The 26643-nt window shown below is 37.8% G+C and overlaps 1 protein-coding gene across 7 annotated transcripts in view; it reads right to left on the reverse strand.

Moving 5' to 3' along the window:
* Nucleotides 1–26643, reverse strand: part of LOC124306338 (two pore potassium channel protein sup-9) — an 817624-nt gene that overhangs the window by 638928 nt on the left and 152053 nt on the right. For 6 of the 7 annotated variants that reach the window (XM_046766938.1, XM_046766956.1, XM_046766928.1 and 3 more), the window contains one exon: nt 10354–10415. The exons of the other annotated variant lie outside the window; for it this stretch is intronic. The gene's annotated coding sequence lies outside the window, so the exon portion shown is untranslated. The remainder of the gene's footprint in view (nt 1–10353; nt 10416–26643) is intronic. 7 annotated transcript variants of the gene reach the window in all.

Raw genomic sequence — 26643 nt, forward strand, 5'->3', positions numbered from 1 at the left:
TCAAGTCCTGCCAAAAATAGCTAGACTTGTTTGCACTATTTGCCATCAAAAATGCCATCATTCCGCTAAAAAAAAACACCAAACTTCAAAAACCGAACCTGACAAACCAATTAAAAGGCGTACGTATAAAACCCAACAAAGATGAAAACGAACATATTTGCAAAACCAAACACAAAAATCGATGAGCAAAAGCGAAATAACAGTCAACGTGAATACGAGATAAGGGTAGATTGGAGTGTACAATGTCCGCAAATCTGTAGCCGCTTCAGTAAAGAGTTGAAGGAGAAGGGAACCTATACAATGGCTTACAATCCTTATTACCTTTGAATTGATCCAAGTGAGCATGTAACATGTGCACTTTAAGAAACACTTGGCAGCCCATGACTTTAAAGATTTCAAGTCATTTCAATCAATTTTTTATAATTCTCTGTTCTGTTGTTTCCGAGAAAATCATGAACTACTACGTTAAGGCTGTTCCTTGTTTGTTACGAATATTGAGGAACTGAATAAATTTGTCACTGGCCATTACTTTCTTCATTTGTGGTCCGACAAAAATACCTGCTTCTACTTTGGCTTCGGATAATTTCGGTAAATAATTCTGCAAATATTGGAAAGCATCAGAATCTTGATTACGAGATTTTACAAATTGCTTCATGAGGCCGAATTTCATATGCAATGAAGGCATCAATACACCCGTAAGCTCTATAACTGATTCCCATTTGACGCTATATCAACCAAAAACTTCAAGACTTACTTATCAACGTAAAAAAGACAAAAGCTAACTTTATAAACAATAAACGAAGATTTTGGTTATTATTTGATGCGTAGGGTCAAAAGTTATTTATTCAAATATAAATTCCAAAAAAAAAATTTTTTTGACCTGTGTAATTTTTTATGCATTCGAGTTTTTATGTAGCCGATTTGGATTTTGTTCATTTGAGGTTATGTCTGTAGGTTGGGTTTATTTATTTGAGATCATAATTGACTCGTTATTTGGGTTTGTATCCGCGATTGTAGTTTTAGTTCATTTGGTTTCATATTTGACTGTGTGTTTAGTCTATTTGCATTTGTGACTGTTCCATTTTGTTCATCTGAATTTTTGGAGGTGAAAAAATGGTGTACAATCAATCCGTTATAAAAAAAAAATCAAACTATCAAATTTCCCCTTAAAAATGTGAAATTGACGAAAACCACCAAATTTCCCTCGAAAAAAGCCAAATTGCTTTAAAAATCGCCAAATATCTCACCAACCGCTAAAGAGGTAAATATTCTCGCCAAGATTTCCAAAACCACTAGATTTAACGAGAAAATCACCAAATTGGCAACAGAGCTGAAAATTTTCCACTTGTTTGGTGTAAAATATCACCGTAATAATCAACGAACATGACCTCATATGTAAACTATTGTAACTTGGAACCACGGTGAAATTAGTTTCGTGGTAACGGATAGGAATCGAGCAAATCAAATACGAGATAAGGATGAATGATAATCTGCGTCAGAACCATCAGAAACAATAAAAAATTCAAAGGATTATTTAGTACTGGATAATGCTGTTGCATTGCCATTTAGACAGGCAATCAACAGGCGATGATCAATTCCACTTTATACGTAAAATTCAGTAGGTTGTTTCGTTTGGAGGCGAACTTTATTGTATCCTCCCATCTGAAAATCTTTTTCTACATGTAGCAAAAAGACATAAATTTTTACTGAAAGACATCTCTTGAATTCATATGAAAATGTTGCTCTCGCAATTCAAAGTTTTCCTATTTTAAATAATGGGAAAGATATCGTTTTGTCAAATATCTAACCACTCACAATCAATCGTATATATGTACATATATTAGGGTGTTTCAAGAAAAAAATAATTTATAAATTTCCACCGTAGCACCCTGTGAAAAGTCTGTTTGGTTTAAAATTTGGTAAATATACATAAAGAAAAAAACCATAATGTCGGATTCTCTCAAAAAATGAGCGTTATCCGTTACATCTAAGATTGCGCTCATTCGATTAATCACTTTTTGTTCCATATTTTTCAACTTTTTCCGGGGTCCCATTTCAATATGTGCTGAAACGCGCGCGGGATCATGTTCTGTGTAGCGACCAGCGGTAAGAGAGAGATAGTTATGGTTTATCCCATCCGCACTTGTCTGAAACATGGTGACTACCAAGTCCAAAAAAATTCATTGTCAGAGCACAATACTGGTCGTGGCGTAAGCTGTGAGGCCGATGATTGCAGACAAGATGATATTTGTGTAGATAATATATACATTCTGAGCTGCAAACTTTAGCCTCACAGTTTACGCCACGACCAGTCTTGTGCTCTGACGGTCAATGTTTATGAATGAGGTATTGTTTTTAATATCTTAGGATTTTTAAAGGTGAATTTTTTCAGGAAGTTGACTTTCAAGCTGAGGCTTATCACTTTTGAATCGCTTGAGCTGTGGACATCGCACAAAGAAATGTTTTGTAGAGAATTTAATTCGCTATACAATACTTACCGGATCGAGTCCGGGTCATTGAATACAGGCGGGTGGTAACAAATTTAAAAAAGTGACATATTCCCTATGCTTATTAATTTACACCTCATAAACTATGTAATCCGTCGCTCGAATCGCGCGCGTCACATCCAACAGGTAATGGTTGGAAATCACGTTATAATACTAATTGCTTCATACGCCTATTTAACTGAGAATAAAACTTGTCATACGATCAACGAATTTTTTTCCTGATACAAATGATATGAGCCCACTATTCGGTTTTTAGAGTGATCCTTTTACGGTCAATCAACACCGGTATGAGCATCAAACTTATGTGTGTCTATGGATCATATTTATATGTAATATTACGCATCCTCTCTTTTTTGCAGAATGGAAATTTAAGCGATACCGAATTAGATGAACTACTCATTCGACGAATAATCTGTTGAATTCTTATAACTATTTCAACCTGATCTTAATACCAAAAAAAGATGCCTCATATTAGTGCCCCGAAATTCAGTAACAGTAAACCAAAAACTAGCTAATCGTGAGTTTGAAAAGGAGCTGAAAATCGAAACTTTGTCAGAGATTTCTATGAGAGAAATATACCTATGCAATTTGAACGCACATTGAACTGCACTGGAAGCAGAAACCTGCATCAGTGTTTTCTGTAGTACACAATGCATACATGAACCTACAGGAAGCGTATCCAAACATTTTACGAAGGCTACGTACATTCGAATATCTACTCGAGTCGTAAATACAAATAATGAAAAGAATTTTCACCAGCAAAAAGTACAACTCGTGTACACGTTGAGGCTTTTGCACACTCGGCATATTTTCGGTAGCGTAAAGGGGTGCCTGCCAGTCGGGTATTTGTATATTTGTAGAAGCGGAATACGACCACCACCGTTATCACGCTGTTACACGACTAAAAATGCTAATTGTGCGAATCAAAATTAGTCGAAAGCTAAAGTAACCCTCTTTTGTTTTTTCGAGGCTGCACGTGAACTTGTATATCTGAAGAGTCCCACTCACAATTTATTCAGAGTTTAACACAAATGAATCATACTGTTAAACTTCACTGAATAAAACGTGTTAAAAAGAAAGAATAATTTGCGGGCTCTAATTTATTGTTTTTTACACATTTTATCAACCGTCTTGAAGTTACGTAAGGAAAATATTTTACCGAAATGAATACATTTTCAAAATAATGTGATTCAAATTGAATATCAATTTAATTATATTACCCGGCCTGTCCAGCAGATCATTAGGTAGTTTCATACAATCGTGATTGAACTTCACTTCTTTTGTTCTTTTAATCAGTTGATCATTCACATGTACCAAAAAGCACAAATAAATAATCAACGGCAATTTATGCTCGGTAAAAATATAAATCCAACTGAAAAGAATATTGATGTAATTAAAATGCAATCTCGTTGACAGTAATCAAGTATCAGGGTACGACAAACAATTTTACACTGCATATAAACTCAACACTTGCTGAGGTGAATCGGATCACGTTTATCGAACAGAGCTCATGATTCCAGTTCTAAAACTTGGTTGTGGTCATGAATTCTAAGGAATCCCCCATAATAAAGTCTTCGGCTGCCTGAACGAATTGACTATTATTCTACAATATCGTCAACATCCATTACTATGGGAGAACTCAAATGATTTCATAGATACTCAATAAATGTTAAATAAAGTAATTTACGATTTTGATAGCCTTTCGCAATGGGCCAACGGTCAAGTAATCTATTTACTACACATTTAAACCGTACGCTTTCGATACCAAATTATATGCCTGTTCTAAAAAAAGAGTGTTGTAAACTAACAAATAAAACGAAATCGTTTGCGTCAAACGGAACATGTGCAATTACTGAATATAATTGATGATAAAGGGATAGTGGATTAAAGGAGTTATTAATGAGTAAATAATATATTCGTGGTTATAACTGTTAAGTATATTACAATATAAGTAAGTACAAGATACACGTCCGTCTAGGGCGGTGTACTGATAGGAACTGACTATAGCTAAGTGGACAATCGTCTATGCTAATACATTCGGGAACATTCGGGAATCTACTAGCACTATGAGCCTTGTCCCTCAACAATAATGAATTCATCTTTCACGTTTCCACTTGGAGAACGTCGCGTATATTCATTCAAATGGCAGTAAACAAACTGTCCAAACACTTACAAAGGTGATAGGCCAAGAGTCAGGGATTTTTTTCTGCAATCTTCTACAGAATTGATTTTCTGGTAAAACAATGCTGAAGGGTGTCTCCAGAATGTAAATTCAAATCAGTTATGTAAGGGCAGGGGAGGGGGGGGGTCGAGCTTCAGCCGCCATCTTGGAAAACACGTTTTATCAAATATCTCCTGACCATGCCTCATACGAAAAATGCGGTGAATACCTTTTTTGTAAGTAATAAAATTCTGTGCAACTTTTATGCAGAACTTTATTCTGCATGGTGCATACATTTTGATATATAGTGCGGCAAACTTTTCTCAAAATGGTTATTGTCAAACATATAGCCAACAGTTGATGAAACAGTAAAAATGGCAACGACGAAATTTGTAAAACATAAAATTTTCAACAAGTTTTGTTTACATTTTTTTCCACAAAATTTTTCATAAAAATGAAGAAGTTTGGTGCGCTATAAATAAAAACCTATGCACTATAGAGAAAAAAGTTTTTAATGAAAGTTGTAGAGAATTTAATTATCTACAAAAAAGGTATATACCGCATTTGTCGTACGATTCACGGCCAGGATATTTTTGTTAAAACTTGTTTTCCAATATGGCGGCTGAAGATCAACTACCCGCTCCCCTCTTCTTCCCGCAAATTTGAAATTACATTCAGGGAACACCCCTCACATTTTTTAACAAAGAAATCAATTCTGTAGGAGGATGCATTATGAACTCTGCTCTGACTCTTGACCTATGATCCTATATTTCTAGAAAGAGCATAGGTATGTTTGGCACACCTAAGTTTGTTTCACAAGAAGTTTATGAAAAATAAAATAATAGGAAAAAGATTAGATACGCGAAATTCTTGGCAAAACTGTAATTAACAATGACTTTCAGATGCATAAGTCGATTGATAACGACTTGAATTAGAGTTATGGCTATAATTACGTAAACTTTTTATTCGCATCTGATTACATACTTCATGCTGACTCGACTATGCGAACAATAGAATAGAAAAAAGGAATTTCAACTATGAATTGGAAACCACGTAATCGTACTTCAGCTGTATTTCAAACCACTGACGCATCTGTTTGAATTGAGATTCAAGGAGGTGGATAAATGTAGACTGTAGTTTTTGCCCTAAAATATGACGCATTTGGGTTGAAAAAGTAAGACTGAAAATCGGTTGAGTCGAAATAAATGTGGCTGTTATAACGAGAGGTTATACATCTAGAGTCAAATTCAACAATTACATTGACCCGTGCATAACGCGGATAAATCTAACTTGGCTGGATTCACTCGTCTTTCGATATTTATCTTTTTCTCGATTACTCACGCTCCCTTTATTTTACAGTTAAAAATCGTCTTTCTGGCGGCCATGATGAAACCTTGTCAAGAATAAACTAAATTGTATATTACAATACATATATCATACAAGAACAATACCGAAGGTGTTGAAATTAAACGGAGTTTGGATGTTGGTTTTCAACGCCTACCTTATAGCTGGCAGAGTTTCGGCATGGATTTATCATTCAAATACACGTGGCAATATGGTGGTAATCAAACACCCAGTGCTGAGACAAATTCATGGGTCCTTTGTAAACAGCAGGAACATCCCAAGGAAAACTTGTGAATGAAAGCTCTGTGCCCCCAAAGAGTCTGTGATCTGATCGCATTTTCAATGGCGTTACTGCGTACTCGTTTCTCTCCCAGTTGCCAAAATTATCGGGATTTTATGGAATTAAATTATTACATCCGAGCTGGTAAAAGTTTTGACAACTTTCACGCATCATAAATTATCCTCTCGCTAGGGTAGAAGAAACGACACAGTGATTACTAAGGTCGTCCTTAGGTTCTGTATCGCTCATGAGGATATCAATCTTCAGTGAAAATATCAACTCCTCCTTCATTCCACATAATCACAAGAGTTGTAATTACATTACTGACAGGTGATGAAAAATGTGGTAATAAATTACGAGAGTTTTAATTAGAAGAAAAACTTGCTGCCCGTACTGTGAAATATGGCGTCATAAACAGATATTCGATAAGCGGCTGTGCTAACTTAAAGGAAAGATAACGACATACCAATATCATGATACAAAAATTAAGTTCCAGTGCTCAACCCTTTGAAGGCAGGAATTTATCGCTTAAAGACCCTTCCAAAAGTGAATTTTAGTTTCGTGTCAGTTAAAAAAACTTTCGTAGACGGTAAGTTAGAAAATTATGAAACGCAGTGAAAGCATACGTCATGCATCAAGTGATGTAATGCACCATATAGTGAAAACCATAATGGTATGGCTAATGTACACATCCAATATGAAAAAAATTCTACTGGGATTGAACTTCAATGGTACAAAAAAATATTATAAATGAGTGAAATACGACAAATCTTCATTCGACTTTATCAGTTTACTTTGTATGATGCGGATGATTGATCATACATTTCCTACATTGTTATGAAATAATTAAATCACTAACGTGCCTTTATTGCTCATTCATTTCTACTAAGTTTTCAACGAAGTCTACAGAAATCTTATTCCTTCATGTAAGTTTTCAAAAAAATGCAATATTTTTTAAGTAAAACAAATATTACAAGACTTGAAGCATACTTTTCCAAAGTTCATATTACCGAATTCCTAATAGCCACAAAAATCCTCTCTAGTGAAATCGGGTGTCATACAAATCATGCAAGTCACTCTTTGAATTCTTATCCACTATGTTGGATCTGCTATTATTAATCCTCAAGTCTGCTCTCTAATTCAGATTCCGCGACCTCAAAAACATCGGCACTGGAATCTGTATGCAGTTCTAAATAATTTTTTATGACATAATTTTAGTATGCATTTCTTTTTTTCGTCTCAAAAGCATGTTACGATTCATTATAGATTTCTCTTGGAGATACGTGAACTTTTATAATTTAACTACTTATTTATAATATTTTCATCAACAATAGAAAATCTAACTAAAATGATGAGAATAAAAAAATCGCCTGCCTTCTTATAACCTAAAAGAATCAATCCAATATCATTTATAGTTTTCCCAATACAAAATACTACCAATTTACCTTCTTCGCCCGGAAGTAAGAAATCCTACATTGGTGGTAAGCATTTAAAATTTGAATAATGATCGATTACGTTGAATTATGATGTGAAGATTAACAATACCGTGTCGTTATTTAAATGACGACCGGGCAGCCACTTTGGATCCTAATCGTTGTTAATGGATATTACCTCGACTCTGGAAACTCATTTTAAATTCTATCGATGCTGCGGTTCAGGTGTTACCTTTCGTTCAGAAAAGTTCACCCCATTGTAAGGTTTATCAAGTAATTAAACGTAAGTCTTCATTTACCACTTTTTTTTAAATTTTTTTTCTTGCTGAAGAATATTTAGTCATAACTTATATGTCACTGTATTCAATTAATATATTTCAGTTTTTTAAGCAGCGGCCGTCTCACGACAGAACCGTCAAATTTATTTTTGACTTTGTTGATCTTCGACACCGAAAACCTCTACACATAATTTCACGATAAGGTTGAGAAATTAATCAACATTGCAAAAATAGGTATTCCCAACATTTGACGGAAAGTCTAACAATAAGATGCTAACTAAAGTCGAAAGCAGAACAACGACTCTTAATTGAATTATGCAGGGAGTCCAGGCCCAATAACACCGCCTACGATTTCAGCAGTGTACTTAACGCTGGGTCACATCTAAGTAGGATCACATAATGGTCACACGGGGTGAAATTTATCCCAAACGTGATATTTTATTCAAAAATGAGTTCTAATAATCTATAAAAAAAAGGTATTATTTAAGGATCGCAGAAAAAGTTTTTTCAGTTTTCCCAACCAAAATTGATTGTTTAAATATTGTAAAACATCGGCACAGTTGAAGAAAGTGCCGAAAATATCGGAAAAAAGATCTTCATACCGCATGAAGAGTAGTGCCGAGTGGCTCATTGCCACGACCGAGGGACACTACGAGAAGTTTTAAAAATGTTTAGAGTGAAATTCATCCCAAGTGACCTATTAGATTTTTCTTTACATGCGATTCATTTGATATTTGGTATGCACGGGCTTTTGGGGCGCTGATTACGAATCTGAACTCGAATCTGAATATTCAAAATGATGGATCTAGTACGGCAGACGTAAATTCAAAGAGTTATACAATTTTTATAGAACTTTATGTTACTTGGTTTTTGCGAATCTGAACTCGAAATGCGAAAATTCAAATCGGAGGATCTACTATGGCGGACAAACAAAAACATCAAGAAGTAAAATTTTTGGGTGAGTATTAAGTTTGTGGAAGTACTGGCATTCGGATTTTAACAGTTAATTAGCAGAAAATGCTTTTTTCCGTGGAAAAATACGGCTTTCGACCATTTGTTTACAGATACTATTTTTCAATTGATAAATATATAAATTATATATTTTTTTAGATTTAAAAATATTTCAGGCACCATTTGGAACGAAAAAACTCGGAAGTTGTTACCAAAAAAGTAGTTTAATAAATAACAAGCTGCACAAACAATGTGAGACGTCCAGCGTTTTAGCGTAAATTATAGGGTTAAAATGCGAATGGAGTCCATGTGGACCCTACATGCTCCTTCTAGGATTAAGGAGATACATACCTCCAGTGCTGGTAAAAATTGATGTTTGTGTGGTTGTATTTTATGGACTATATTGTGAAAAATAACACAAAACATTGATCACAGATTACTTATTGCTCGTTCAAAGGTGAAAAGAAATTCTTTTTGTGCGTAAATTCGGTTGCGTAAAATGGTACTTTTTGATCTAGTGTGCATAAAATCGAAAAGTCGATCTCAACCCATTTGACGCTAAAATAAGCAGTGCAATTACCCGAATGGTGTATCCTTACGGCGTTCACGTGAATAATAATATAATTATAACGTATCGCATGTAATACTGATTATTGTGTTTTCATATAGTTCATGAATACCTTCCGTTGTTTTTTATTTTATTTTTTTTAATTCTACACATTTATAGAAGCCAGTAATTATGTGAGTGTTTATACTCATTTTGAATATTGAAAACCACTCTTGACATTCGTTTATCGTTACACTTACATCGAACATGAGAAATAGAATTATTACGATGCAAAATTCTGGTTATGTCAGTCCTTTTATATTATTACTTTCCTTAAATAAACAGGTATGTACGTACTCATAGATTTCGATAGTTAATTAGACCTCTACATTTGATTTAATATAGATTTTTATACATAGCGCGGCAAACTTTTTTCAAAATGGTTATTGCTATATACATAGTTTTGTTTCAAACGGTTGATGAAACAGTAAAAATGGCAATGAGGAAATTTGCAGAGCATAAAATTTCCACTTATCTTTATGTGAATTTTTGTTCCATAAAATTATTTATAAAACAAAACAGTTTGGTGCGGTATGAATAAAAACCTATGCACTATACAGAAAGAAGTTCTCAACAAAAGTTTCAGGGGATCTTATCATCTACGAAAACGATCGCTACTGGTTTTGTCGTACGATGCATAGTACACGAGATATTTGATAAAACGTGTTTCTAAAAATGGCGGCTGAGGCGCAACCGCCCCCATCCCGCTAATTTGAATTTACAGTTAGGGAACACCCCCGAATATTTTCCAACAAAAAAATCGATAATGTAGAAGATTGCAGAAAAAAGTACCTGTCTCTTGGACTAGTTGCGATTCACGGGCTGCATGATCACGTCAGTATAAGTTGATGGATCTGGAAAATTCAAAAAAGTGTTTGTACAATAATGATTTCTTTATAGTCTTTGGAGCCAAATTTTTTAATTTCAATAAGAAACAAGCATTTGATGACATTTTTAAGGTTGAAGAACTATTTTCATCGAAAATTTTATTCTTTTTCGATTCATAAAAAATGTATGAGATAAAATATCAAAATAATGGCTTAACAGACTGTGTCGCCAACCGACAACACCTAATGAATCCTCTTCATGTCGCAAGAGTTTCAGTAGATAAATCGCATGCGTAAGGTAGTGGAGAAACGGGGACGAGAGAGTAGGACGAGATGTCTTGCACGGCTCTCATTGTCAGAGACCCGTGAGCTCCGTAATGCAGACAAGTGGCTTGGAAATACCAAGGTGACCAAGAGTCCGTAGGAGCGAGCCTACAAGAAGCGAGTCTACGAGTTGGTGGTGCGGTCTCGGCATCTTTCTGAGGAAGAGACGGCTGAAAGACCGTACATGCACATCACAAGCGAGCCAGGCGTGAGGTAACGCGATTGAGCGTCTTTGCCAGCAAAGCAGTGCTGCATTGTACTAGCATATGGAGGTAACGGATTGCGAGCCTGTGCTGCGCTTGCGCGGGAGCGAGTGTGCGTGCCGAGCTGGGGCACTCGAGTGGCGTAGAAGCAGGCGGACACTTGCGGCTCTAGCGCCGACTAGAGCAGATATCGAACGAGTTCGACTTCGCAAGTGAGACCTGCGATAGCCCCTCTTATTGTCAGGTGTTATGCGGCTACACATTTTTCCCGAAACAGTCCAGAGCATTTAGATGAAAATCAGCCGGAATAAAGAAGTTTTTGGAGACAGCAAATATCGAGATGCGGTGTTCTGCATTGTGTTCAGGAAGGTCCCAGAAAAAAAGTCTATATCGTCTGGTGGGGCCATTTTTCAAAAAATGCATTCTGGGCCAATAAATGCATTTTGCAATATTATGAGAACGACTGGAATCTCGGAAAAATCGCTCGGAAATCGTTACTCGGGGGTATTTGGGGATGCTGAATGCAATTCTGGCGTTAGAATTATCCGGGGGCGTTCAGGGGTGGCTCTGCGGGGGCGCCCGGGGGGTGATTGGGGGGAAAATTGCAGCGTCCATGAAAACAAATGAAAATCGTTACTCGGGGGTTTTCGGGGATGCTGAATTCAATTCTGGCATCAGAACTATCCAGGGGTATAAATTATAAGAATTTTAATTCAATATTGTATCATATTACACATATTATAAAAAAAATTGGTTCGGAAATCTTTCCTGCCTGAAAACTGGATTCGAAAAAGGCGCCAAAACTATCGAGAGAGTACAGTATCGTTACCGCGGGTACCGGCGTGAACAGAAATTTTCTGTATCGACTGGAGAGAAAAAATACAGTAATGCCCCGACTTACGCTACCTTGACATACGCGAATTCGGAGTTACACGATTTTTTAATTTTCCCATCTATTCGTTTTTTGTGTGAACGCCGCGCAGTCAAGGTCAAATTTGAACAGAAATTTCACAAAAAACTTTAAATAGCGTCTGGAAAAAACTCTGTCCATTTTTTTTCTCAACTGAGACTCAGGCGGAATCAGTGCCAGGGCTTGATGAAATTGGTAATGTGATAAAAGACGTTGTCGAACTTGGTAGACAAATAAATTTTGAAGTGGATAGTGATGACGTTCAAGAATTGCTGGATTCGCACAATCAGGATCTTACAATTGATTGAATTCGGATTGTGTTTATACAGTTTATAATAATATAATTTGTCACATTATCTACAATTAGTTACACATTTATTTCCTATATTATTGTTTTATTCAGTCTCCGGTCCTAATTAAACATACTTTGCATGTCTTTATATGCAAAATTGTACTCCGACTTACGCGAATTCGACTTACATGGATAGCGCTCGATCCTATCTATCGCGTAAGTCTGGGGTATCACTGTATAGGACTAGTTACCGCGCGCAATCGGCATCTGTGTGGCATCAGTATTACATCAGTCGTTTGAGACCACGTTGTTTTTTTGAAATACGTAAGTACAGTGCTGAAGTAATCAAGTATTTGGATTTTGGACCTTTTTTTTTGGTATTTGAACTCTGTCCCGCACTTTTGTAAGTCATCGTTTGGTGATAGTTCAGAATTTCGATAATATTTTTGTCACTCAGTTGATTTAATATTTAATCGTTGATAGTTCAGGCGTTCGAGGATTCATTTTTGAACGTAATCGAATATTGGCTTGACCTTACGATGGATGTTTCTGGAAATAGCAGAAGCCGTGATAGTGAAGAGGTATGTATCTTTTATGGGATATTTTATGCGAAGCACTTTCAGCATATGATTGGTACGTGGCCATATAGAAGGGAGAGTATTATTATCTGTATTCAAGGTTTTCTCGGAACGAACATTATGAGAAAGTTCAAAGTCATGGAAAGTAACTTGGAAATCCCCTTTTTGGCGTTGTTGACCATATACATTATTCATAACAAGTTTTGATTCCCTGGAATATTGATGGATTTGTGTTTTTTAGATGGAAGACTTGGGAGAAGAAAGATTTTGCTACATTTGCCGCTATGTAGAGAGTCGGCCTGTCTTCTCCAGCCTTGGCACCCCCCTGATAGAACTAAAAGCGACTGGAATCCGGACGTTAATCAACACATCCCAAGACCGTGTGGACGATGATTTCCATGATATTATCTCAGATATAAGGGTAATAAATGTACATAAAACCTGTTACAAAAAGTACACTCATCCAATTTATAAAAATGCCGCCCAAAAACAAAAAATCTCGGAAAAAGATGTAGGAGAGGGGTCTTCTAAAAATATAAGTGTAGAGGAAGAGAGCAATGATGATGGGTTCCAGTGGACAAAAAAATGTTTTACTTGCATCAATGCGACTCCTACGAAAAGAAGCCGTAGGCACAAATGGAGCAAAGTGAAGAGTCGTAATGTGAAGGAGCCGATTGTTGGAGCTCTGGTCTACCCTGATTGTCAATACGATGAGGTTAAAAAACAAGAGACTCTGCAGCGAATTAAAAATGTACCAAATTTCGAGACTATAGGTGCTGTGTACTACAAAAACTGTTACATTGAAATTTGTATCCCTGTAAACTATCCTCATCATACAGTAGACCTCACAGCCAACATAGACCAGGCGTTTGATTTGATTATAAAGTAAATCGATGACCACGAACAAACTCAATTTACTTTAAAAGAATTAGTACAACAGCTACCAGATGACATTTATAAGCCCTCTGAACGCACAATTTTGGATCGGTTGAAGACCTATTATGGGGATCAGAACCTGGTAGTAATTGGAAAGCAAAAATCTTCTACACTTATTTGTGTTTCCTCGAAAGGATTGTACGATGCTTTGAATGAAAGCTGGCAAAGAAAAAACCCAGATGAAGATCCCGATATAGAGGATTTAAAAAAAGCTGCTGCAGCCATTATCAAGGAAGTTCGTCAAGAAGAGTGCGATTTTACTCGGTATCCACAAGGCGACACGGTGCTAGACAATTTGTATGAAAAAGTACCGCCAAAACTCAAATTGTTTTTGAATTCTCCGTTACGTCCAGCATACCACTTCTCTCTATTTTTCCTACTCGCCAACTCTCCCACAGTTCTTACATGAATCTCATGGTCTCTGTCCTATCCTCTTATCTCTACGTTGTCTCACGCTATTCACTATCGCGCTTACTCATCAAATTCTATTCCCTACCTTTAGCATCTTCATACCTTTTCTGCATCCGTACGGTTCAAGTCTCGAGCTACACTCCTATTCTAACTCTCGACAACTCCACATCTGGACTTCTTATATATCTTTCGCACAGCACAATTCATTCCTACCGGTATCTCAACTTCTACGGAATAAACATATAATCGATTTATCAAACATACTCCAGTTTATTCAACCCTCATCCTGATTTCCGGTTGACCTGGAAGGTAAAAGCGAAGCCAACCAGTTTAATACTACTGCTCAGGAGTGAACTCTACTCACGGACGTAACATCTCTAATTTTAAATACTCACGGAAAGCAAGAAAAAAGGAACAATTATGAGCAAATTATTGCATTGGTGGCTCATGTTGTCATGTCTGCGATCTGCTCAAGATATTATTTGTCTCCACTCATGTTATCACTAGCTGTAGCCCTTCACCGAGAATTTGGTACGAAAAACATAATCGAGATGCTCCATTTATGTGGTTTGACTGCATCATACAAAGAGACCAAAACGTATGAAATGTCCGCGGCCAAGCATATGGAAATGTCTTTAAAGCCAGGGACGTTCATCCAACTCGTGTGGGACAATTGTGACAGCAACATTAGAACTATACTTGGAGGCCATTTTCACGTTGCTGATGAAATTGCCATAATTACACCTTCGTCAAGTGTACTACCTCGAAACCCCATACCAAGACCGAAAAATATTTCCGCCAAAGAAATGGAAATGCTTGATAATATAAAAATACTTCCGTATACATTAAAACCAGCTGATGGATTGGCAAACATTAAGATACAACCTGAAAATCTTGATGTAAATTTAAAATTTACAGAGGCCACAAAAATCGCAGCATTCTGGATTTTACAAAAATATTAGGACCCAGAGATGCCCCTGGGGTGGAACGGTTTTATAGAGGTTAACTGCCGAAGAAGATTATGATGTTTCATTAATCCAATTTTTGCGGTTTATCAATGCCAAACCTAATGACTATGACACCTTATTTATGACAATTATGGAAAGTGTCGCTCAAGCTGAAAAACATGAAATGAAAACTTGTATTCTAATCTTCGATCAACAGTTATACTGGAAAGCCCGCGATATTGTGGCAGCGAAGCTTATTTCAAATGATATTCTCATCTTTATCATTCTTGGCGGGTTTCATACTCTCTTATCGTTCTTGGGTTGCATAGGTGTAGTTATGAGAAATACAGGACTCCATGAAGCTCTCTGTTCAATCTATGGAGATACTATTGTCAAGAAAATATTAGTTGGTAAGCAATACTCTCGGGCAATACGGTGTCATACTCTGACGTTAACTGCAATTGTCAAAAAATATTTGATGTTGCCAAGGTCAATGATCATTTCAAATCGGCACTTGAAGACCTGGAAAGTGAATTTTATGAAATGCCAGGAAGCATGGAAGATTTAGTGAAATCTGACGAATTCAAGAACTCAGTCAACGCAATTGAGGATATTTTTGAAAAAAATGAACATAATAATAGTACTTGTAAATTGTGGATAACCTATTGCCGGATGATATTGCTTGTTAAAGATTTTATATTCACCGAAAAAAGTGGAGACTGGGATTTGCATGTCAGTACCTTGGAAAAAATGATTCCCTTTTTCCACTCAACAGGCCACTTCAATTATGCCAAATCGGGCCAAATTTATATCCAAGATTGTAAGGATTTGCCAAAATGCATGGATCCGGATGAGTATAAAATATTGACCAAACAGGGGTACTGGACGTGTCGACGAACCAAAAAATTCTTTTTCGGAATTTTTACAGACCAGACTATCGAACAGACACTAATGAAAAGATGTAAATTGAAGGGAGGGTTGTTTTAGAGAGGAGTAACGCCTAGTGTTGCTTATCAGTGGCTCATGGGGAGTGCCGCCACGAGTGACTGCTTGATGGCCTTGGAAAAATTTACGAAAATCACGATGGATAAAAACTTTCAGCATAAGGGTTCCCGCGATTCTATGCTCATCCGAGACCAGAAAGATTTACAGTAACTGGACGAATTGTTTACACAGTTCTGCCCTTTTCCAGATGTGGACAATATAACCAATATTGCCAATTGCCAATTGCCAAAGTAACCTGTTATAGAGCTTTTGAAAAAGGACTTTAGACTATGCAGGAAATTGTAGGGAGCAACTTCAAGGAATTGAAACTCTCTTTGACCAAAAAAATTACTTGCATCGGGGCTGAGAAGTGTACCGTTAAAGTTGGTCAACACAAGTTTTCTAACGTAGATCCCCTCATATTATTTGATAGAATTCTCACACTCAATAAGCCGAAAAGTATGGAATTTTATTTAACATTTGAATTGACAGTTTACCCACCGGCTGTGTTTGACAAGAACGGAATGAGGAAGAATGAAAAATCAAAATTGTATCAACTTTTTGAAGAAAGATCAGTAAGTGTCAGAAGTGACGACACACAGTATATTATTGATGGTAGCATGCTTCTACATAAAGTTAGATGGAAAAAGGGTGAGAACATGTTAAAAATATGCAACCGGTATGTTCGATACTTGAAGAGAGCATTTGGGAACAGAGTTTTTGTTGTTTTCGATGGATACAACCAAACCACCACTAAATCGACGGAAAGAAATCGGCGATGTATGCACAAAAATTTCGCCACCGTACGCATGGCTCCAGATTCTTGGAAGGTCATGACGGTGAGCGCAAGTATAACTCAAGACAAATTTTTAGAGAATTGCAAAAATAAATCACAGCTCATTAAATTTCTCCAGGAGGAATTGAAAGCGGCTAATATAATATCTCAGCAGAGTGTAGCTGATGCGGATGTTGATATTGTGCTCAAGGCCATTGAAACTGCTTGTGGAAGCCTAAACAATAAAGTGGTCATTGTTTCAGAAGATAATGACGTCCTAAAAATTCTTGCTGCTCGCACTCCACCGAATCTGGAAGTCTTTTTGCTGAAGCCCTCTTACTCCAAAGCACTTGATGTTGTGTATTCTTCCGAAAGCTTAGCATCCAGAAGTGCATGCATTAGGTCTCACATATTACTTCTACATGCGTTCACGAGATGTGACACAACGTCAGCATTTTTCTATCGGGGAAAAGTAAAATTCTGTGATATTTTTGAGAAATCCGACGATTTACGGGGATTAGCAGAAATATTTAAGCAAAACTGTGTACCTATCGATAATTTAATAGATAATGGGCTTCAGTTGGCTTTAGCTCTTTACAGGGCACCCAAAGAGTTTCGCACGAGCGATAAACCTGCGATTGAGCTCGTCCAAAGCTATCGAGCAAAAATGTATGCTGAAGCCAGCAATTCAAAAAGAGTCGATCCTGCACGCATAATCCCGACTGTGAATGCGTTGACCGAGCATATCAAGCGTGTCTACTTCCAAGATTAGGCTTGGTACACTTCATAAGGTCAAGACGAGACCTTAGATCCGTTGGAATGGGGGTGGGAATTGGTGAATGGAGAGCTCACTCCTGTCACCATGACCCAAGGAGCCGAGTAAATTTTGAGCAGTATTTCTTGTGCCTGTGAAACTTATTGTGGCACAAAGTGTAGTTGCCGAAGAAGTGGATTAGAGTGCTCACTTGCATGCAAGCATTGCGATGGCAATTCTTCCAATCAGAGAGACGCTTCGAACCAGCCCGAGGACAGTGATGAGGAAGAATATGAAGAAGGGGAAGAAGAAGAGTTTCAAGAAGAAGAAGTTTAGTATTTCTGTTAAAAATTGAACTTTGCGATGGATAATTCAATATTAATAGAAACTCCTACGATTTAACATTTAAATAAAGTGTTATTTTCATAATTTGTGATTTTTCACTTTCTCCAATACCTTTTCCCGTAGAGCAACCGGAAGCAATTTGTTTATAATATATGTAATATGATTCAAGATTGAATTAAAATTTTTATAATTTATACCCCCGGATAATTCTAACGCCAGAATTCAATTCAGCATCCCCAAAACCCCTCGCGTAACGATTTTCGTTTGTTTTCATGGACGCTGCAATCCCCCCCCCCCCCCCCAATCACCCCCGGGCGCCCCCGCAGAACCACCGCCGAACGCCCCCGGGTGATTTCACCGCCGGAATCGAATTCAGCATCACCAAAAACCCCCGACTAACGATTTCCGAGCGATTTTTCCGAACTTACAGTCGTTCTCATAATATTGCAAGTAATTATGGAATTGCAAAATGCATTTATTGGCCCAGAATGTATTTTTCGAAAAATGGCCCCACCAGACGATATAGACTTTTTTCGTGGGACCTTTCTGAACACAATGCAGAAAACCGCATCTCGATATCTGCTGTCTCCAAAAATTTCCGATTTATTTCCTATCTTCCCTGGACTAAAAGCATGGCAACCGCGAAGGTGAACATACCGTAAAAACACACCTACCAACGGTGGTCTACCACCCTGACCGCTACGGGCGTATGAGTCCTACCCCGAGATTCGTTCCGCGAAACGTAAGCCCGTGCGTTCGTGAGAGAGCTAGGTACAACAACGACGAGTTCAAAACACAAATACGAGAAGTTGATCATTTGCACCCGTTACCCAGAGCCGCGTCGAAAATACAGAAGGCGGTTCAGACAGTCACGGATTTTCCCGGATGATCGGGATTGCACAGAAACTGACTTTACGTCTTGGGTCGATTATCGCCGAACGGCAGAGGGCTGGACGAAACACACCTGTGCTCATTCAGCTCAGTGGTACGGTATGATGGTGTGAATTTTCCAATGTCTTCAGACGAAATTCCAAAATTTGAAAAACCTAATGAACTTTCAATTAATGTTTACGGTATAGATCGTACCGAAAAACAAAAGCATAATGAACTTGTACCCGTTTCTATGAGCCGAAACAGGTCTAATAAGCTTGTAATTCATCTTACAGTGTTAGAAACTAAAATCGTTGACGATAATGACGATGATGATGATGATGATGACGATAATGATGATATAGAAAAGCATGAAAAGAATGTAGTAAATCATTTTTCACGGCTAACAAAATCTCAAATTACTGGCCACCGTGCTTGTATATGGTTGTCCTATAGTTGTCTGAAACAGTTTTGATCTGAAAGATGTTTGTCAGAGTACAGAGCTGATTGCATGAATTTGAACGAAACAAAAGTTATTTTACCAAAAGAATAGAACAAGATTCTAAAATTCATAAATTTTAAACACAAAGAAACCGTTCCGTTCTGCATCTAGGCGGACCTTGAATGATGACTACAACCTACTCTTGAAAGTATCGGGAAAAAAAGAACAGTTTGCAAAAAACATATTCCGTATAGTATAGCTTACTATCCGTATTACGTATTCAACGATTCAATTTCAACATTCAAAATTAATCGTGAAGAGACTTGCATCCAATGGTTTGTGGATGAGTGAGAGAAATTGGCATATTCGTCAGCAGTATATTTCAAAACTGTTGTACCTATGGAACCACTCAATTTTAATGAAATCGACGAATCTCATTCTACAACAGTATGTCATATTTGTGAAAAACCGTTCACGCTCGAAGACGTGAAACATAGCGATCACTGTCCTGCAACAGGAAAGTACCGTAGTGCTACGCATCAAGACTGTAATCTAAATCATCAAAACTCTCGTACTATCCTAGTGATATTCCACAATCTGTCAGGCTACGATTCACATTTTTTGATTTGTAAGTATTTGTTTTTCTTTTTAAATATATTTTAACGAGATATAGAGAGAGATGTTATGTATACAAGGAGAAGGTTAAGAATTTGAGCCGGTAACCATAATAAAATGGACAGGCATACAAAAAACAAGAACGGTGATGATTACGAGAGTTACATCCGAGATTGAATTGAATAAATCGAATATACCTCATCAGTACTCAGTTAACTAAACATAGATTAAAACAAATTTATTTGTTGATAACAAAAGGCAAAAAGAAAGAAGAACCTGGATAGGCATTGTAATTGTTTCACCAAGAAAAAATTTCAGTTAGAAAAAATAAACAATTTCACGCAGTGATTTTCTCAGTTCATGATGAACTATTTATTTTCAAATTCTTTTCAATGAAATTGAAGTTATCAAATTAACGTTTTTCTACTTCCTTTTTAGTAATCGGATAACAATCGAACATGTTTGGTTTCTTTTGGATTAAGTATAATAGAAAAATGAGCATACATAGGATTTGAAATCTTTTTTCCGACTTATAGTTCTATTTATTATTTGCAGATGCATTTTGGATAAGCAGAACGACTTGGCTGACCCATGTTGCATGATTTTGTCTAATTTAACGCGAGCGCATTCTCTGACAGAAAGAATTTTAGCTGTAGTTAATAATAGCATAATCCATTCATTACATTTAAAATTACACGCTCATACATTCATCCCACAATCACACACAAAGTAAAATACGCCGCGGAATATTATTACAATTGATCAAGTATCACATAATCAGAATTCAAATTTCATAGATTGAGGGAATTAGCACGGGTCAGAATACAGAATCGTCTTTTAAAATAACGAAATAGTTTAAAAGTTAGAAATAAATTAGAAATAACTTAGCCCTTTGTTACGTATTTAGCAGCAGTTTTGTCGTGTGAATAACCAGTTGTTATTGGCTTTCGGTGGTATCAGATGATATTCGACATCGTTCTCGGAGTTGTGGGATCAGATCAACTGTTGGAAACGACAGTGATATGTGTGCACGTTTTTTGACGTTTTGACACTCTAGTTTGGCGTCACGCATCTGCGGCGGGTGTTTGTGTGAGTGTGGTGCGAGTGGGGTCTGTGCTTGGATTCGAGGAGCCCAGTGCATATCTGTATCTCCAACAATACGGACAAACCGTTCAAAACCATCATTTTTGTATAAATAAAGCTTATACATTTGTACATTCATTCACGCAAATAATAATCACCTTATTGTGTTCCCACCGACTTCCCAACAGGTTATGGGCTCAGGGGTCGCGTTACAGTGAAAATTACACGGGTAGAAATTTATTGAAGTGCGATTATTTTCTCACGAAAGTCTGGCGCGCGTGTGTGTACGAAAAGTGATTCCGGGGTACGAAAATGGCGGGCAGTTGAAAGTTGTCGATAGATGAATTAAGCAATGATAATTATCAGACATGGAAATACAGACTCGAAATTTACTTGCATAAAGAAGGCTTGTGGGGTGTGGGAACGGGCGTGATACCAGAGGAACGACGGTAGTATCGCGACGCGAATTCGCTCAGTGGAGAACGCGAAACGGTAGAGTCCGCGCTACCATAGGTCTCCTCGTGGAAGATGGCCAGCTCGTCCACGTGTAGAGTGCAACCACAAGTAAGCAAGCATGGGATGCACTCAAGAATTATGAGAAAGCAAAATTAACGAGTAAAGTGAAAATTTCGCGGAAAATATGTGGACTCAAATACACCGATAGGGAGAACATGGAAGCGCATGTCAGTGCCATGTTAGGTTTAGTGGCAAAGTTAACGGCATTCGGAGAACTCGCAGAAAATCTCGTTGTAGACATGATGCTTAGCAGTCTGCCTAACTCCTATAGCACGCTTATCACAGCACTCGAAACCAGAGAGGAAGTTGATCTAACGTTGAGTCTCGTAAAAGGAAAAATTATTGACGAGTACAAGAGACGTAAGCTGCCTAGCCTGAGTGGCGAATCAGATTCTGCGTTAAAAACCACACACAAAAAAAACGCGAAGGTGACTACAGCGTGTTTCTTTTGTAAGAAAGTCGGTCATGCGAAACAAGATTGCAGAAGATACATCAAGTGGAAAAAGAGTAAAGAATCTGCTAACAGTCGAGTCTGAGATGCCGTCGAAAAATTCAGCCGAGAACAATTTTTCAAGACATTAAAGAAAAGTGATCGAGAAACAGTTAAAGTGGCCAATGGCAGTCCAGCAAAAGTGTATCTTGTCGATGAAGGCGAAGTGCAGTGCGTAGGGGACGATGAAAAAGTGACAATTAAAGACGTGTTGTATATACCGAGTTTACAAGGAAGCTTATTGTCGGTAAGTGCCCTCGACCAAAAGGGGTTTAAGCTACACTTCGAAAATAAACACTGTCGCATCACGTGGAACGGGGCCGTCATCGCTATAGAGACTTAGCGCGAGTGTGAGTAGCGCCACGAGCGGCCAAATCCGTCCCTATCGGCAGGACTTTCACTAACGTTGAAGAGTATTCTGGTGGTCATTTGTCATCATTTTTCCGAAAAAAAACAAACATTCGTACCAAGAAAATGCCTCCTTCCAGTGAAAGAAAAGACAAGGCTAGCTTTAAAACGATTGGTTGATTCCGGCGTAGCCATAGCACGAAATTAACCTATCGTTTTGAATGACCCTGTCGCTAGAGACCGTGAATAACGGTTCACTCGATATTTCTCCAAGTGTTACAATAACTAATAGTGCGCGTTATGAAACAATGTTGGCAATTATGTCTAAAATTGGTAAAAATTCACAGAGTTCTCAAATTTAGGCAAACACCATGGCTAGTAAATTACATAGCCTTAAATACCGATCTACAGAAAAGATCAAACAATGATTTCGAAAAAAGTTTCTATAAACTAATGAATAATGCAGTTTTCGGCAGAAAAATGGAAAATGTTTGGAAATACATAGATATCAGGTTCATCACTAAATGTGATGGAAAATATGGTGCTAGAGCTACTATAGCCAAACCAAATTTCCATAGCTGCACCATTTTTTACAAAGACAATAATAGTCCAATTGAGTAAAAGAAAAGTACAACTAAACAAATCTTTGTATGTAGACTTCTTCAGCATGGAATCTTTCGAAAACCTATATTCACGATTTCCACTCATATACCAGTTTATGAAAAAGGACTTACAAAAATTCGATACGTCTTATTACCTACTCGATAACGTTTACGGAATACCTTTTGCAAATAAAAAAGTCCTCGGTTTGATGAAAGACGAAAGCAATGGTAGAATAATGTAAGAATTTGTAGGATTAAGAGCGAAACCATATTCATTCCGAATTTTAGGAAATCACAAGGACAAGAAAATGTGCCAAAAGGGTTGAAGGATCAACATAAAAAACAACAACTTCTAATTATTAGTTGGCATGTGCTTTACAAAATAATCATTTGATCAAAAATCATAATCTGATATCAAGTCAAAAGCATGAAGTATATACTGTGGAACAAAAGGAGGTATCACTAATCGTAAGCTGGAACGATGACAAGTGAATCGTGTTTCACGACACAAGCGACACGCTTCCGTGGGGCTGAAAGCCTAGACCTTAGTATACGCTGCAGCTTTATAATTACTGCATCCTAGTGTATAGAGTATGAAATATGACTACAATGTATAAAATAAATACATAAATATTCAGGTGGTCCATTTACCTCTTTCATTTCGAATAACGGGGTTATTATCAATTGTACGGAAAAGTGTTTTCAAACAGGAATACCTATTTTCTTACTCAGTACAAGCAAGCTGACATCGAAACGCGTCCAACCATGTGCAACAACATGACCTTCGAATGACCTTCGGCTCCAAGATTCACGATTAAGTAATCGAGGTGGGAATTCGAGGAGTATGAATTGTATCGGCACATTGAATACTTCTTTCACGTAATTTATTGTGTCAAGTGCTCAAAATGTTGTCCATCAACTTGATCGCACTTGTCAATACGCATAATCAAGGATTCCTTTGCTCTGCTTATCATTTCCGGAGTAATACTTGCACACGCATTCATGATACGGTCCTTCATATTCTCCGGTGTTATTGGGACGTCTCGGTACACAATATCCTTGATCATTCCCCAAAGAAAGAAATCAAGAGGTGTTAAGTCAGAAAAAGGAGCGGGCAAACAAACTTGTGCTCCTCAACCAATCCATGTTCCGGGAAACTTTTTGTTCAGTACATCACGTCAACCATCGTGTTGATACCACAACAGTTGACTATCTTGTAATGGGGTATCCTCTCATAATTTCAATAACTGGCCAGTTAACATGTCAACGTATTTTTGTCCATTTCGTTTTGCATCAATGAAAAATGGACCGATAATTCGATTCTTCCGTATGCCACACCACACATTTACACTCCATGGACGCTGGCGAACGACCTCTCGAAGCCATCTCGGATTCTCTTCCGACCAGTAATGCATATTGTGCATATTGACTTCGCCATGGTTTGTGAAAATTGACTCATCACTGAATACAACATTCTCGAAGGAATATTCATCGTTCTGTAATGACCATTGTGCCCAATTACAAAAATTCAGACAATTTTGAAAATCCTATTCTTTAATATTCTGATGCAGTGAAATGTGATATGGTTGAAATTTACGACGTTTCAGTATTCGCAGAATACTAGATCTGGAAATACCAGAATATCTAGCAATTTGTTGCGAACTAGCACGTGAATCCATTCTCACGGCAGCCAAAACAGCGACTTCTGCCCCTTCATGAGTTTGAGTTTTGACCCGATTTTTTTTAGTTCGTTGAACACTGCCTATTTCGCGAAATAATCTAATGACGTTGTCAATAGTAGGACGAGTCGGATGTACTCGATCTGGATACTTTTCTGCATGGAGCTGACATGCATGCACTAAGTTTTCCTCGCTTCGCCATAACAAAACAACTGATCAATTTTTTCCAATTGCGTAAGCATTTTCGCAAATAAGGCTAGAAGTACTCTCAAGTTAATGCTCTCAAGCATTCTGAATTGGATTCAATAATCAAACAAAGATTTTTCATGTTCAAAAGAGACAGAATCAGTCTCACGCAATCTACGGTGTTTGTCAACGTTGTAGCTAATAGTGAAGTGTTTAAGGTAGTTCTGTATGTACACGTATCAGCCAAAAGTTTCGACCGCAGTGTACAGTAAGATCTCATACGTACGTGGCTCTGCCTGTCTCAAACTTTTGGCGATGCTGTACACTGTTCATGTCCTACACAATCACACCTTATGCATGGATAGGGCCCCTACACATATAGAGAGCGCCTCTGTAAGCTTGGCTACATTGCAATTTTTCAGTATACAGGGTGTCCCTAAATTGCCTCCCACGGACTAGCCAGCATAATACCTCGTTAAAATCCAACCGAGAATTTCTTTTCCGGAAGATCGTCCGACGCATAGTTTTTGAATTATAAGCGATAGCGCTAGGCCAATCAGAGTGCAACATTTCATCTAGATTTGCCGCCACGGAAATTGCTGTTTTGTTCGTCTGGGTGAATTATTATTATTTGTTTACGAATTAAATATCGGCACTTCCCCTCTTTCGCTGCTGTACCCCTTATGCTTGAGGATGCGCTTCTGTTTACACACACAAGTGTGCGCCCATGGGTGTGCGGCCGGCAGCGTGTGCCGCGGCAACAATACCGAGGTCAGCGCTCGAGAAGGGGTACAAGAGGGAGAGAGGGGAGGTGCCGATATTTAATTCGTAAACGAATAATAATAATTCATCCAGACGAACAAAACAGCAATATCCGTGGCGGTAAATCTAGATGAAATGGTGCACTCTGATTGGCCTAGCGCCATCGCTTATAATTCAAAAACTATGCGTCGGACGATCTTCCGGAAAAGAAATTCTCGGTTGGATTTTAACGAGCTATCATGCTGGCTAGTCCGTGGGAGGCAATTTAGGGACACCCTGTATAGTAGCGTCCAACGTGAAAGTGTCAGAGTTCTGTAAAGTTATATTTGTTTTGTGAAAAAAACTCTTGATAATGGCAATCCAAACGCGATTCAAGGGTCAGTTTGTGAAGAAAAAAGTGCTCGATAAAAAACTAAAAGCAGTTTCCGCCATGTGTCGAGCGAATACCGCTAAACGAGAGGACAGTGGGCATAACCTCCATGATCGGCAACAAGAATTTGCTGTCGAAGGGCGCCGAATCGTCGATTTAGAATATCTGGCCCAACAATTGAAGTGTATTCGCTGCAAAAAAGATATTTTATTGAGGAAAGCGGTGAAAGAAACGCGAATGGGATTGAACTCAATTCTCCATATTGCCTGCGACGAGTGTTGTTCTATAACCCAAGTACGCACAGGCAAAACACACGGAACGTTGGAAAATAAGACGCACGCTCATGTGAATACGAAAGCTGTATTGGGTGGGTTATTTTTTCAATTGTGCAAAATATAGAAATTAATTCGAAGAACGGATTAACCTGCCAAGGATATGCCTAATATCAAAATGCATTTTACAGGTGCAGTTCATTCTGGCATTGGAGAAACGGCATTGAACAAATTATTGAATTGTTTAAACATCCCAACCATCGGGTCCCATGTTTTTAAAAAATATGAAAGAGAAATTGGACCAGCATTGGAAGCTGCTGCGAAAGATTCCTGCCGTAGAGCTGCTGAAGAGGAAAAGAAATTAGTTATAGAGAATATGGAAAGATTGTGCCAGGAATTGTAAGTTTTCACAACAATCTAATATTTCTATAACAATCCTACATCCCAGTGGATAAGACTGAGACGGCGCAAGAGCTCTCACTAGCATCTGAGTTCGTTCGCAGTGTCACCTTCGCATACTAGAATGCAGGATTGCTATAGATTTTTTCCAGCGCCTCGACA

The sequence above is a fragment of the Neodiprion virginianus genome, chromosome 1, assembly GCF_021901495.1.
Source record: "Neodiprion virginianus isolate iyNeoVirg1 chromosome 1, iyNeoVirg1.1, whole genome shotgun sequence".
Classification (NCBI taxonomy): Eukaryota; Metazoa; Arthropoda; class Insecta; order Hymenoptera; family Diprionidae; genus Neodiprion; species Neodiprion virginianus.